Here is a 16,808-nt window from a genome sequence, read left to right on the forward strand (position 1 = left end):
TGGATCTCTGCGTCCTTCCCTCCCGGAGGCAACTCGCCTCTCCACCCTCGAGGTCAACTTTTTTCTCTATGCACGGAGTGGCAGGGGGGTTTATCTCCACTGTTTCACTAATGGGGCGCCCCCCAGCTCTCCATCTCCGGCTCCAAAATGGACGGAGGGCGGCGAGGAGGAGGTGCGGAGAAAGAGGGGCATGGGTACTTTGGGGTGTCCGCCTTCCCTACCTTCCGCCCATCGGCCGCTCGCTCCCCCTTAGCCATTTTCCCACCGCCATCTCTATATACACTCGGGCCGGCTTCCCTCGACCCGACCGCATTCCCAGCCCTTTTCCTTCCCGCGCCCGTTCCTCCTCGCCCATCCCAGTGTTCCACGGGCAGCGACAAAGCCCCTCGCACTGACCTGAAAGGACCTGGAGCAACAATTAGGGGATCCGACACCGCGCAGGGTCCGACAGCGGCGAAGGAGGGCGGGTACCCGGACTGGTGCCCACATCTGCGCCCCGGCGGTCACGTGAGCGACGTCACCAGCGCCCCGCCCCGCCCACTAGCCGGCGTCTGCCTGCCACACGCCGCCTTTCTCCGGCAGGTCCCCCCTCCACCTCTCTGGGTCCTTTTGTCCTTCACGTCTTCTTGAGAAGTGGGTCAAAGAAAGGATTTTAATAAAAACCACCGAGACTTTTTTTCTTCAATGGGTTGGGCGGTCCGGGGGAGGAGTCTTGACAACGTTGCTCTTAAATTCCATTGAAAGAACGTAGACCTACCCAATGAAATGATATGAATGTGAACTTTAATACTGTACGAAGGAAAGAATGTTGCATTTAGAAAAAAAATATTCTCGAAATGTAATATCCCCTTTTCTTTGACATGCAGAAACATAAATTTTATAATGAATTAAATATTTAAATGAAATTATATTTGAAGCAGAATAAAAGAATGATTTTTTTTTAAGCGAGAGACTGAATATACCACAGTGACTAGACCATATGTGACAATACATCTGTGACCCACAACCTCTGCAACAAGCGGCCCAGGAAGCCAAGATACAGCCTCTGCTTCAAACTTGAGGACTTGATCAATGACTGCAGCCAACCCAATCATATAAAATGCTTTGCTTCTAGTTAGCCTGCCTCCAGGTTCCCCATGCTAACAACCTCAGTCAAAGCATACCTGAAGTCTTCCTTTTTTCCACTCTTAAGCTTTCCCATTCCCCTGCCTGCCTTTAAGTCTCTGCCCATACAAGTGATGGTGGCCGACTCTCTTGTTATAACAAACTCTGAATAAGTAGCCTCTGTTTCCACGTAAGCTTTTTGTGTGGAACGCTTTTTAAAAATATAACAAAGAGATGAACTCTTAAGAGAAACAGTGATACATTTGATTACATGAAACTGTGTATCAGATTTATTGAAGGATTGGTGAACACATGCACTCTTCTCTGCTCTTGTTGAGTGTATTGGTAAAAATTTTCCGAAGGACAGCTTTATATATTGTTTAAAAAGAAAAAAATATTTGATATTTTGGCTCAATAATTCCAATTCTAATATTTACCCACGGAGATAATTTATAAAGTACTAAAATATAATCTTGTAAAACGTTTTATGTTTTAGAAATTCCATAGCGAGTGTTTATTAAACATTTATTCTTTGCTGGAACTAAGGCTATAGTATTGATTCTTCAGACGTTGTTTATAACGGGAAAAAAATGGAACATCACGATTGTCCATCAGTACAGATTTAGTTACATAATCTTCTTAGTACTTTGTTTACCCTGGTTATCTTTGGATGCTTGGTTTAGAAAAATAATTAATCCTTTTTTGTGTGTGTTGGGTGCTCAATACACAGTAAAAATAATTATTAACTATCCATAATCCCAAATTACTCTAGGTGGTGGAACACAAAGGATAACCACAGGATGTGGTATTTCCCTCTAGAGAATGCCACCTATGTGCCAGGCACTCTGCTAACTACCTTATCTTGTCTGGTGTGGATTTCATTTATACTTGATGGGGGAACTCATACTCCAAGGAAGCAGAATGATTTATAAAGCTACAATCTTAACTCAGTGTAGTATTGGAATAAACATAGTAAGAGGAATAAAACAGAGCCCACTAACATCCCCAAGTATAAAAGTTTTTAGCATGTGACAAGTATTTCCGATCAGTAGTAAAAAATAGGTTGTTACAGACATTACATTTCTATAATTAAGTGGTTAAAGGAAAATAAAGAAACTTATTTTCTGACATACACTGAAATTCTTTTCAGAGTAGATAATAAAAATGAAAATAAAGGTATCTAGATTGGAAGGAAAGAAGTAAAATTCTCTCTACTTGCAGATGACATGATCTTATACATAAAAAATCCTAAGGAATCCACCAAAGAACTATGAGAACTAATGAGTTCAGCAACGTGGCAGAAAAATTATAAAATATTGTTACAAGAAATTAGAGAATACCTAAATAAATAGAAAGACAGCCCATGTTCACAGGTTAAAGTTAATATTGTTACGATGGTCAATGCTTCCCAAATTGATCTACAGATTCAGTGCAATCTCTATGAAAATCTCAGCGGGCTTTCTTGCAGAAATTGACAAATTGATCTCAGAATTCATATAGCAATGCAAAGAACTCAGAATAGACAAAACAATCTTGAAAAAGAATAAAGTTAGAGATTTCATACTTCCAGATTTCAAAACTTACTATAAAGCTATAGGAATCAATACAGCGTGGTAATGGCAAAAGGAATTACAGACCAATGGAACAGACTTGAGAGCCTAGAAATAAACTCTCACATTACAGTCAATCAATTTTCAGAGTGCCAAGAAAATTCAATGATAAAAGAATAGTTTTTTCAACAAATGATAGACAACCAGCTAGCCACATACAAAAAATTAATTTGGACCCCCATGTCACACCATATACAAAATTTAACTCAAAAGAAATTAAAGTTCTAAATGTAAGAGCTAAAACTATTAAACTCTTAGAAGAAAATATAGGTTTAATTCTTCATGACCTTGGATTAGGTAATGGTTTCTTAGATATGACATCAAAAGCGCAAGCAACAAAAGAAATATAGATAAATAAGACTTCATCAAAATGTAAAACTTTTATGATTTAAAGAACATCATTAAGAAAGTGAAAAGACAACCCTCAGAATGGGAGAAAAGTTTTTAAAGTAACATATCTGACAAGGGACTTCTATCTAGACTATATAAAGAACTCTTACACTCATTAAAAAAATAAATAAATAAATAAATAACCCAGTTTAAAAATGGACAAAAGCAGTTATAAAATAAGTCACGGGGCAGCATAGGAAATATAGTCAATAATGTAAAACTATGTATGGTGTCAGATGGTTACTACACTTATCATGGTGATCACTTTGTAAGTTATATACATGTCTAATCACTATGTTGTAACCTGAAACTAATATAATATTGTATGTTAACTATAATTTTAAAATATTTTTTTTAAAAATTGGAAAATAATCTGAATAGATATTTCTGCAAAGAAAATCTACAAATGGCCAATACCCATGATGTTCAACATCATTAGCCATCAAGGAAATGCAAATCAAAACCACAATGAGATACCACTTTATACCCATGAGGATGGATATAATTGAAAGGATAGATAATAACAGGTGTTGGCAAATATGTAGAAAAATTGGAGCCATCACACAGTGATGGTGGGAATGTCAAATGGTGCAGCCACTGTGGAAAACAGCCTGTCTGGTAGTTTCTCAAAATGTTAAACATTGAGTTACCATATGAGTCAACAATTCCACTTTTAGGTTTTTTCACAAGAGAAATGAAAAATGTGTCCGCACAAAAATTTGTGTGTAAATGCTCTTGGCAGCATTATTCATAATAATTAAAAACTAGAAATATCTCAAATATCCATCACCTAATGAATGGATCAATAAAAAGTAGTATATCCACATAATGGAATATTATTTAGCAATAAAAAGGAAATGTAATGCTAAAAGCATGGATGAATCTTGAAAACATTGTGCTAAGCGAAAAGAGTCATTCATAAAGACAACATATGGTTTGATTCCATTAATATGAACTGTCTAGAATAAGCATATCTATAGAGACAGAAAATAGATTAGTAGTTGCTTGGAGCTCAGGAAGAAGATGGGGTGAAATGGGTAGTGACTGCTAATAGGTTTATGCTTTCTTTTGGAGGTGGTAAAAATGTTCTAAGATTGATTGTGGTAATGGTGACACAACTCTGAATAACTAAGGAACAAAAAGAACAAACTAGTAAAAAACAGACTCACAAATATAGTGGACAATTTGGTGACAGACAGAGGGGAGGGAGAGTAGGGGCTGGGAGAATGGGGTGAAGGGTTAAAGAAGTACAAATTAGTAGTTGATAGTTGGCCACAGCATAGGGAATGCAGTTAGCATTAATATGATGGCTAGGTGGAGGGCCGGGGGAGGGAGGGAGCAATTGGGGGGGTCGATTTATAAACTATATAAATGTCTAACCAATATACCATATACTTGAAATTAATTAAAATAAATAAATTTTAATAAATAAATAAATAAATAAATAAATTTTAAAAAAGCATTGGATTATGCACTCTAAATAGATGAAGTATATTGTATGAGAATTATTTGTCAATAAAACTGTTATTAAAAATCTGTCATAATTTTGATGATTTCAAAATATGTTATATTGATTTTTCTATACAATGGATTGAATTAAGATCACATACTTTTTTCTATATTAAGGATGCTTTTGTATTTATATCTTGGTGGTAATTTTCTCCATATTTTTTCTAAGAAATTGAATTGAGGGATCAAAAAAATGATGGAAAATTTAAGATTTCTTGATACATGTAGCTAAAAGTTAACTATGTTGTTTATTAGGATTTTTTCAGAAAAATATAAACACCTATAATGTAAAAAGTAGATCTGTATGCTGTATATTATTAATTTTTCTATGCTTATTTCATATACACAATTTACATATTTAATGGAATTATACCATATATACTGTTCTGCTACTTGATTCTTCCACTTAAAAGTATATCTTCAGCACATTCTCATGTCAGTATAGATGGAACTACCTTATACATTTTAATAGTTGCGTATTATTTTACTCTTTAGATTTACCACAAATTATTCAATCAAACCCTCATTGATTAATGTTAGAAATTTTCTGTACTTCTACTATTAACAACATTGCTCCAGTGAATATCTATATGCAGATTACATCCATTAATTCACTGAGGAACAGATTTAATTTTCAAACATGGTATATCCCATTCCGCGTGTGACCTTGCCACTGTTCTCATTGAGAAATGTGGACTATGTCTTCTCCTCTTGTAGCTGAGAGGGCTTATGACTGTATTGACCAATAGAATACAGTGGTAATCACTTTGTGTGACTTCTGAGGCTAGATCAAAAAACACCAGGAAGCATCTGCCTGGTACTTTTGGGATGCTAACTCTGGGGATAGTAGCCATCATGTAACAGTTTTGCCTACCCTGAGACCACCATGCTAGAAAGGCCCTGTGTAGTCTCTCTGATTGACAGCTCCATCTGAGTTCTAACCCAACAGCCAAACTAACTGCCAGCCATGTGAATCAGCCCTCTTGAATGTCCATCCCAGTCCAGCTTTCAGATGACTGCTGTCCCAGCTGACATCTGACCTCAACATCATGAGAGACTTCAAACAAGAAATTAGCAGCTAAATACATCTATTAATAAATGATTATTTTAAGCTGTTAATTTTTGAAGTAATTTGTTATGCAGCAATAGTAACCAGAACAACCTGTATAAAGGTTATAATAATACTAAGAGTAAAGGAAATTGTAAATAGATAAACTTCAAAGCCTAAAATATTTACTATCTGGTTCTTTACAATAAGAATTATATCAGCCCATGTCTTAGACCAAAGGGAACAACTAAATATGCACCACCACCACAACCATCATCATTAAGGTATGATGTTGAATTAGTACTAATATAGATGCATATCACAGTATGGGGTGGTATCTTTTATTTTAATATGATTTTTTGAGTGCTAGAAACCAGTGTTGTGAAAGTTTATGGCCTGGTATAGTGGAAAGAATCTATGATTCAGATTTGGTGCTTATTTTTAAAAAGTATTTAATCATTACAATGCTATTGACTATATTCCCTATGCTGTATTCTACATCCCTGTGACTATTTTGTAATGGCTATGTGCAAAGCCAGATGGGTGATAGAGTAATTGAGGGATCACTTCATAATCTATAAATGTCTAACTAATATACTGTATACCTGAAACTAAATAAATAGTCAAAAATGTAGCATACAATTACAAGACCTTATTGGAACATCTTTTATATTGATGACATTATTATTTAATTTCCCCAGAAATATTTCATGTCCTCTTGTTTAAAATGTATGCTCCTTTGATGTAAGAGGCTGGTTGTACTTCTTTATATGACCCAAAGCCCTGAATAGTATTATAGTATATATAATATTACAGAAACAGTATTGTCTATTGAGTAAATAAATAATAGTTTGAGGTAAAAATTTTTTTAAAGTAACCTCTTTCTGGCCCACTTGTTTCACCCATCGGTGAAATGGGAGAATAAATAACAGTCAAAAGACCAACAATACCAAGTGTTGGCAAAGATATAGAATAACAGGAACTCACATATGTACTCCAGGTGGAAGTGTAAATTGATACAACCACTCTGGAAAACTGTCAGTATCTCCTAAGGCTAAACATTTATATATGTTCTAACTCAGCAGTTGCACTCCTGGTATATTTCAACAGAAATGAGTCCTCGTGTTCACCAAAAGAAATGAACAGGACTGACTATTAAGCTCAAAACTTAAAGCAACACAAACGTCTATCAACAGAAAAATAATGTTAAGGTCCTATAATGCATTACATTACAGAAATGAAAATGAACAAACTACAGCTACAAACAACATGGGATAAATAACACATATATAAACCACTACTTCCATTGTAATCCTTTCATCTCCCTCTTGCCTACAAAACCACATATCCGTGGAGTCACAAAAGGGGACGGATTTGAGGCTACAAGAAATAACTGGAAGAGGGAAAAGCAGAAGCTTCTCCTAAAACTCAACCTGATATCTGACATCACCAGCTGTTGAAGTTTGTTAAGGGAAAAACATACTTATGCATTTTAATTTGAATTAATTACCAGCATGGAGATTGACATGGGTTGAGCAAATTAACACTGATTAGCTTTTATTTTAAAATATTTTCTGTCGAGCAGATTAATGCATAGAAGCACAGTTTCTATAAGCCTTTGATAGGTTTAATACCATGCCTGATGAACCAGACATTAGAATGAGATTCAGGACATCATCTGGATCCTGGTGTAAATTCTGACCCAAGAGTTATGTGACCTTGGGTAAGGCCTTTCACCTCTCTGGGAAGTTCTCATCTAGGAAAACATTCTCAGTTTCTAGAAGGGATATAATTCATTAGCCAGTCTAATTATTTTAACAAGAACATAACTATGAATCCTACGCTTTTGTTGACCTGGAGAATACATGTGCCAAAAAGGATTCCTTGTGGTTAATTGGGCTCAAATTCATAACCAGAGTCTAAGAGCCATTGTTTACAGCCCTTATGTACACTGCATTTTGGTGAAAAGCCAGAGACTGGGTTGCCAAGCCTCCTACACTGTGCTCCTATTGGTGAGTTGACTCTTACAGAAAGCTGTTAAGATTGAAATTTGACCAATAAGACTGAGACCTTTCCTGTCCAACTGGATCTGTACAGCTATATCTTCATTTGCATCTTTACTGACAATCAGAGCGGCTCCATTCCAACCAATCAGAACAATGTATTTTGGACCAATCAAATTATGAGGACTTGGAGCCTTCATTTACATAGAAATGTACCAATCAGGGTTCAGGAGTGGGGCTTTCTCTCTGTATAAGTCAACCTCCCCTCTCCCTCCGTGGAGCACACTTCCAATTTCCATCCATGGCTGTGTTTCACTATCCAGAGCTGTAACACCAAAACTGAAGCTGCAGCACTAGATCGGAGTAGCCTCACTGGAGTGGAGGTATAACACCAGAGGAGTAACACTGGGGCGCCTTGCTCAGGCCGCTGGGAAGCCTTGCTCAGGCTTCCTTGCCTGAGCTATTTTACATCCTTGCTGTCTCTCAGCTATATATAGTATCATAATTGAGCTGTATCACTATTGAGTTGTCTCACAGTCTTTTTGTACTGAATGTGCTGTTTGTACTGAATGAAGTCTCTCCCCTCACTTCACTCTTAATGAGTACTCCTGTTGGCATTGAATTGGTGGTGATGACCTTCAGTTGACACTTTCTTAAAACAAAATTCCCAACGGTGCATGACAAAATACCTGGTCAAGTATGTCCACCTAGTTATATGGTCTCCGCCTAACTTTAACTCTCAAGAGCTGATGTTTTTTATACTCACCTCTGTGTAGGAAGACTTTGAAGGAAAAAATTTGCTACATTATGGACAGGTTTAAGGATTTCAGAAGAGTTCTGAGGCAACAGTAGAGGCTGCAAGGGGTAGAACTGGACTTGTTGTAACCTTCAGATGAACACTAGGCAACATGGCAAAGACTGGATGGATGACCTGGGAAAGAGGGTACAGGTGCTCTAATGCTCCACTCATGTCCACCAGTGATCCTAGACTTGTTTTTAACATCCCTCATAATGAGGTGAAAGAGTAAATGGCCATATTTTCAAACTTATTTTTCATTAACCCCACATTCTGGGTTAGGAATCAGGACGAACCAAATTTTATTGGTCAACTTCTTGGGGTGAGGTTGTTATCCTACTAAGTTAATGTGGTGGGTTTTATTTTGTCAGGCATATATGATTGAAGGTGAAAAAGAAATCAATATTCAGATAGCTTGAGAAAAAGATGGTGGGGGGAAAGTCATCTTATTTCTCTTGATCGATCACCATGGTTCATGTAGTATAATGTTAAGAGGCAGGTAGGTCTTTTGTTGGCTGAGCCAATAGAGAATGGGGTATGAACTCATCTTCTCACTGGACACTTCCATCATCAAAGTGATGCATAATTGTGGGCCATTAGATTTGTATTTTTCAAACTGAAATATAAACTAAAAAAGGATAAAAGGAAATAAATCTGAAATGAATCTGAAATAAATCAGATTGTTTCTTGAAAATTTTGATTTATCTATTTCTGTGCTTTTTATTTGTTTCTGTTGTATATTAAAGCAAATTTTTAAAAAGTTAATGATATTGTTATTCCATTAATACTGTTTTCCCCAGATTCATGCTTATAATATACTGTTTACCGTAGTTAAAGCCATTTTGCTTATTTCATCTTTTTCATAAAACAGAAACAGAAAACGTAGATCATGATTGCTCACTTAGTCCTTTTATTTTCATTCACTCACCAGGTTTATTCTTTTCCCTCTGTTCTTCAACATCAAGCCTGTTTTTTCTCTCTACTTAACAGATTCATTTGTCTCAATCACCCCTGTACTCTCAGCCAAGTTACAGTGCATCTTAAATGTTCTTTTATTACTACTTCTGTTTACTTTCTGTGTTTATAAGTGCAAAAAAGCCAAAACACACAACTGTCCTAATGAACTTGATATATTAAAATGCCTTCTACTACAATATGTAGAAGACTAGTGTGCTAGAATAACTTTGGTAAAACATTTGTATGATATAATGACATATATTGGCATTTTGAAGCAGCAACAATTAGCATTATATAACTTAAATGACTTAGTGAAATGCTTTTTTTCCCCCGAACTTGTCCACAGCTCTTCCTCTGAACACACACAATTCCTAAAAGAATTTTTGCTTTCCCCAAATTTTATTTCTGATGTGTAAGTCTATCACATGGTAGTCCCTGTTCCCCTGGGGATTTACTTGCAAATGATTTTGTGATAGTTTTTCTAGGTCTTTGCAGTAAAATCCTATTTCAAGTCCTCTTAAAATATTTTTTAATATACCAGATAATGATAAATAATAGTGCTGATGAGATGACTCAATTTTTATGAATCCTGTCTCTAATAATGGTAATACTAGTATTACACCATGAAATAAACATCATCATAGTAACAAAGGGATTTAAAGCATGTACTGAGATTAATTCAAGATATTTACCTTTAACATCATACAGTGAATCATATTTTTGTTTTCCTCAATCTGAAACATCTTTTTATTCTTGAATAAATCCTGATTTCTCATTTTGGTTCATCTTTTATCATGATGCCAGATCTAACCACTAATAATTTGGGTAGACTTCATATATCCTCATTTACAAATATAACTGCTCAGATCTTTTTCACCTGTTCTTTTCATTTGATATTTTCTTTGAATAAAATTGTAATTTATAAATAATCTGACACCATTTAGTTAACAGAAAAAATACTCGTTCCTTAATAATCTGACACTACATACTTTCGGAAGCCTGGCCATTGCTATAGTAGCTCATCGATGACATTAATTTCTTCTATTTTCTTAGTCCTTAAGTCCTTTTTTTGGAGAGGGAGTAGGTTAATTTCTGTAATTTATACTTTTCAAAAATTCATACATTTTACCAATATTTTCGATTGTATATCATAGATATTTGAAAGAGATAGCTTTTACATGGAATAATATTTTCTATATTATTATACTTTTTTTTTTCTCTCTAAGGAGATTCCTAAGATGTGTAATTTACTATTTTCTTCCCAGTCAGCAGCTCTCATATTTATTCACCAATTATACAATTTAGGATATTTTTCTAGGGCATAGGTATTGTCAAGAGAAACAATTTTAATCTTGGCTAATGTTTAAGAATATTTTACATTTTTATAAATATATTTATATTCTGTTTGTGTTCTGTATTTGGAGACTGGTTTTACCATTTTTCCTTTTTCCAATTCACTGAGGTTTTTTATCAGAATTGGAGGCAGTGGCCTGTCAGTTAGGTCTCTCTTTTTCCAGGAACTCCTCCCCAAAGTTGGAGAGTTCCTGCTCAAGCTAGGTTGGCTTAGCCCAAGACAGATTCTGGGTTGGTGGACAAATGGCCCAATGTGGCCAGAGTTATTCCTCTGGCCTCATGGACCTGGATTACAGAGGTCAAAACTTTCAAGGACTAGAAGCTGAAATTTTTACAATTTAGATGCTGTAAATAGCATCTTCATACTGCTCTCAGTGAAGGCTACAGGAAGCTTTTAGATCATCTGATTATTTCACGCCTTTGAATTGACTCCTGCAGGGTAGAATTATCCAATCACATTTAACATCATGTATCTTATTGACAGTGCTTACTGCATTACATTTCATCCAATCAGATGTCATATTATCTAAGACCTCATTTGCATGCAAGGCATATATAGTTAGACACCTCCTGCTCACCAACCGCCTTTCTCTTCCATTCCAGGGTACTGGAAAATGATGTCCATCAAGGCTGAGCAGCCTTTTAAATCTATCTTTTCCAAGAAATGCGTCAAGAAAGCCACTTCCAAAATAGAGAAGGGAAAGATGTGAAAGAGTTGCCCCAAGACAATTAAGAGACCTATGTCTACAAGGATTTGAAGCAAGTTTACTCCAACATCTATATTTCATTAAACATCAAGTGCATTGTGAATTATTTTCTTTTTTAACATAATGTATTATTTCTCATGATTTTGTGAGTTGAATGGAGCTCAGCTGGGTAGTTCTGCTGATCTCACTTAGAATCTCTCATGCATCTTGGCTCAGTTGGAGCTAGAACATCCAAGAAGACTACTCATCCTCCAGGGTCTCTCTTCGGGTGGCCCTCAGGTGGCCTAGACTAGAGTTCCTCAACAGCATAATGGCTGGACTCCAAGAGGAGAAAACATACATGTGAGTTCTCTGAAGGCATGAGCAGATTTCAAAATGTCACTTCTATATTCCACTGGTGAAAGGAAGCCAAAAGATTAGCCGAGATTCAAGGAAAGAGGAAATAGACTTCACTTCCTGGTATAAGGAGCAGCATGTTCATGCAAGGAGAAGGGAAACTGTTGGTAGTCATCTTTGGAGATTATCTATCACAGAAGAGATTTGGCACCAAAATTTCAATTTAAAGCACAGATTATATGCCTTACTAAAGATGTTTAAAATTTACAGATGAATAGTTGGTTGTTTATTTTATAAAAGTAATCTTTGCTTTTTATTTTACTTAATAATTTTTAATTTTTCAATTACAGTTGGCATAAAATGTTACTTTCAGGTGTACAACGTGGTGATTCATACATTTATATAACTTAAGTGATCACCCTGGATAAATCTAGTATTTGGATAAATCTAGTATCCATCTGACACCATAGTTATTACAATATTATTGACTATATTCTTTATGCTATACATTACATCCCCATGACTATTTTGTAACTGTATATTTGTACTTTTTAATCCCTTCCCCCCTTTTAACACACCCACCAACACCTCCCCTCCTCCATCTGGCAACCATCAAAATATTCTCTGTAACTATGAACTTGTTTCTGTTTTGTTTGTTTATTGTGTTCTTTAGATTCAACATATAAGTGAAATAATATGGCATTTGTCTTTCTCTGTCTGACTTACTCCACTCAGCACAATACCATCTAGGTCCATCCATGTTGTTGTAGATGGCAAGATTTCATTCTTTTTATGGCTGAGTAATATTCTATTGTAGATGCACACTAACTCTTTATTCATTCATCCATTAATAGACATCCAGGTTGCTTCCTTATCTTGGCTATTGTAAATAATGTGCAAATGAACTTATGGATGCACATGTCCCTTCAAAGTTGTGTTTTGGGTTTTTTCAGATAAATATCCAAAAGTGATATTATTGGCTTCTTATTTGTCTTTTATTATAACCTTTGTTTTAAAGTCTATTTTGTCTGGTATAAATATTGCTACCCAAGCTTTTTTGTTTGTTTCTATTTTCATGAAATCTTTTTTCATCCCTTTACTTTCAGTCTGTGTGTGTCTTTTGATCTAAAGTGAGTCTCTTGTAAGCAGCATATGTAAGGGTCTTGTTTTCTTATCTGTTCAGCCACCCTATCTTTTGATTGGAGCTTTTAATTCATTTACATTTAAAGTAATTATTGCTAGATGTGTAGTTATTGCCATTTTATTATACATACTTTTTATTTTTTTTCTTTTTCTTAAAGAAGTCCCTTTAACATTTCTTATAATACTGGTTTGGTGTTGATGAACTCCTTTTGCTTTTTCTTATCTGGAAAACTCTTTATCTGTCCTTCAATTGTAAATGATAGCTTTGCTGGGCAGAGTAATCTTGGCTGTAGGTCCTTGTTTTTCATCATTTTGAAGATTTCTTGCCAATATTCAAACTCTGGCCTGCAAAGTTTCTGTTGAGAAATCAGCTAACAGTCTTAGGGGAATTCCTTCGTAGGTAACTAACTGTTTTTTCTTCTTGCTTTTAAGACTGTCTCTTTGTCTTCAACGTTTGGCATATTAATTATAATACTTTTTTTGTGTGAGCATCTTTGGGTTCATCTTGCTTGGAACATTTTGTGCCTTCTGGACTTGTATGCCTATTTCATTCTCCACGTTAGAACAGTTTTCTGTCATTATTTCTTCAAATACGTTTTCAATTCCCTGCTCTCTTCCTCTTTCATTTTCTAGTATTTCAATAATGAAAATGTTGGTATGCTTGATGTTAGCCCAGAGGACCCTCAAACTATCTTCATTTTTTGGATTTTTTTTTCTCGTTGCAGGTCTTAGGTGTTTTCTGCTACTTTATCTTCTTAATCATTGCTTCATCTAATCTATTGTCAATTCCCCCTAATGTATTCATTATTTCACTTATTGTATTATTCATTGCTAACTGGTTCTTCTTTATGCTTTTTATATTTACTTTTATATTTTCTATCTCTTTGTTTAACTTCTCACTGAGATCATTGAGCATCCTTATAATCGGCGTTTTGAAGTCTGCATCGCATAGATTGTTTGATTCCATTTTGTATAGTTCATTTTCTGGAACTTTGTTCCCTTCTTTCATTTGAGTCATGTTTCTTTGCTTCCCCATTTTGGCTGCCTCCCTGTGTTTATTTCTATGTAGTAGGTAGGGCTGCTATGTCTTCCTGTCTTAGTAGAATGGCCTTATGTAGTAGGTGTGCTGTGAGGCCCAGTGACACAGTCTCTCTGGTTGCCTGAGTCAGGTGCAAGTTCATGTGCAGGCCCTTTAAGAAGAAACTTCTGAGACTCCAGCCACTTTCTGTCTCACTCAGCTATAATTTCCACTGGTTTTCACAGCCAGAAGTTGTGGGACTTCTGTTCCTGGCACAGGAACCCTGGGCTAGGGCTGGGATCCCTCACTCCTCCAGGTGGACCTCCACAGCCAAAATATCCAGCCTCTTCCGTATCTCCACTCCTCTTACCAGTCTTGAGGTGGCTTCTTTTGTATGTCCTTAGTTGTAGAACTTTTGTTCAGCTAAACTTCAGGTGATTCTCAATTAAGGTTCTGTAGTTTAGTTGCAATCTTGATGTGCCTCCTAAGAGGAGGCAAAGCACAATGTTCACCTACTCTGCCATCTTGACCAGAAATCCATGAATTATTTTTGTAACATCATTCAATGCATTTCAGACTATACCTCTTTTGTGGCACGCTACACCAAGTACTCCACCATCACCTCTAGAGGGATCAAGACAGTGGTGCACCTGCTCCTGCTCAGAGATATTAGCAAACATACCATGTGTGATGCCACCAAGGCTATCCTTCAGTACAAAAGCCACAAATGAGCTGCCTAGGCACCACCTGAGCATTGCAACCCAAAAGATCTTTTCAGAGACATCTCAGTTTTCATAAAAGCTATATTCTGGTAAACTCTGATTTATTTTATTTTTTGAAGTGTGGGATCCTGCTAATATTAAAACATCTTTTGTACAATTAACTAAATATTACTGATTTGATTTTCATATGTCTATGGTCTAATTTGTTCAGAATAAAACAGTGAGTTTTGTTTAATCGTGTTAGATTATACCACTTTACTAAACAGTCGATCCTTTTAGTTATTTTTCTAGGTCAACTTTTCATAGGGTCAATTTAATACAAGATAGTGTTATGTACATTTTTTACTCTCATTCCCTCATGAATGTATGGCACCATTTTCCACACATACATCATGTAGCACAATGACAACAGATATAATGCAGGAGCAGATATAAAAACCCAATAGGATCCAGAAGTCGATCGGAGGAGAAACATGGAGGAGTGAGAGACGTCCCCAGATCGCTCCCCTTGGAACAACAATAAGCTTAATATTGAAAACTCAACAAAAAACACCCAAACTGCGCCCCAGCATGTCTGAGTGTGGGATCTGTGCATAAGAGCTACCATAGGTCAGAACCCCGGGTGTCAGGCAGGGGACTGGGAAAAATAAAGAAGCTGCCTCTCGCAGCTGCCAGAGCTCCCTGCAGGAGGAGGGGTAGGGGAGAAGGTGCGAAGACTTCCCTGAACATTTCTACCTGGGAGTGCTGTGAGTTCCATGCAGCCAGTGGCAGGGCCCAGTCATAGGGCAGAAAGCAGAGAAGCAGGATGGGACAGCAAAGAAACAAAAGTTGATATTTACCATCTGTGGATGCAAAACTGAGGCTGAGCCACAGCCCCCAACTCCCAACACAGAGACGAATCACCGTGGAGCCCCAGGGGAATCTGAACAAACGCTACCGAGACTGTCGCTGACACTGACAGGGACTGAAACAGGGTAGCAAGCATGATGAAATATCTACAAGAAAATTAAAAAGGCATTATTAAGGCTTTATATAAAGCAGGGATCCAAAAGGCTTAGACACCACCTACTGGAAAACAAAAGAAAAGTGCCTTCCTTGCAGCAGGCTAAAGAGAGACCTATATACAATATGTTCTTTCTGGAAAAACAGCAGGGTACACATCCACTAATGCTCATGAAGAGAAATAGTCCATTGAACACCATGAACAACCAAGGTGACAAGCCATCTCAGAAAGAAAGAGAAAAATCTCCAGAAAATAAGTTTACAGAGATAGAAATATGCAACTTAAATGACAGAAAATTCAGGATGGTACTTCCGAAAAAACTCAGTGAGTTCCAAAACAAGTCATATCAACAATTTCAGGAATTGAAAAAACAACTAGATGAACAGAGCAAGGAGACTGAAACCCTCAAAAAGAACAGATCTTCTGGAGATAAACACACTGTAAGAGTTGAAAAATGAAATAGCAAGCTTGGGAAATAGAGATGACCAAATGGAGGGAAGAATCAGCGATATTAAAGACAAAAATATAGAAATAAATCAGAAGGAAAAAGAGAAACCGAAGAATGAAATATAATGAAAGAAATACAAGAACTAGCTGATACCATCAGGAAAAATGAACCAGCTGATACCATCAGGAGAGGAAACATAAGAATAATGGGCATTCTCGAAGGTGAGGAAAAGAACAGGGACTAAAAAGCATTTTCAGACAAATAGTTGACAAGAATTACCCAAATCTAAGGAATGAGCTGAAGCTTGGAATTTAAGAGGTCAACAGAACACCCAATTATCTCAACCCCAAAAGGTCTTCTCCAAGATAAATTGTATTAAAGTTATTAAAAATCAACAACAAATATAGAATTCTCAGGGGAGCCAGGGAAAAGAAAACGGTAACTTATAAAGAAAAACCCAATAGATTATCCTCAGACTTCTCAGTGCAAACCTTACAAACCAGAAAGGAATAGAATCAAATATTTAAACTATTAAGTGAAAGGAACTACCAGCTTAGAATAATGTATCCAGTTAAGCTCTCCTTTAGATATGAAGGAGAAATTAAGACTTTTCCAGACATACAAAAATTGAGGGAATTCTCCACTACAAGGCCTGCACTGT

General features: G+C 36.4%; 1 protein-coding gene across 1 annotated transcript in view; it reads right to left on the reverse strand.

The window, feature by feature from the left end:
* The window catches only part of LOC102894335 (transcription elongation factor A protein-like 3), an 8,021-nt gene extending 7,566 nt beyond the window's left edge, over positions 1–455 (reverse strand). The window contains 1 exon segment of the mRNA XM_006927114.3: positions 397–455. The gene's annotated coding sequence lies outside the window, so the exon portion shown is untranslated.
* Positions 456–16,808: the final 16,353 nt, after the last annotated feature.

This window comes from Pteropus alecto, unplaced genomic scaffold (genome assembly GCF_000325575.1).
Source record: "Pteropus alecto unplaced genomic scaffold, ASM32557v1 scaffold538, whole genome shotgun sequence".
In the NCBI taxonomy this organism is placed as follows: Eukaryota; Metazoa; Chordata; class Mammalia; order Chiroptera; family Pteropodidae; genus Pteropus; species Pteropus alecto.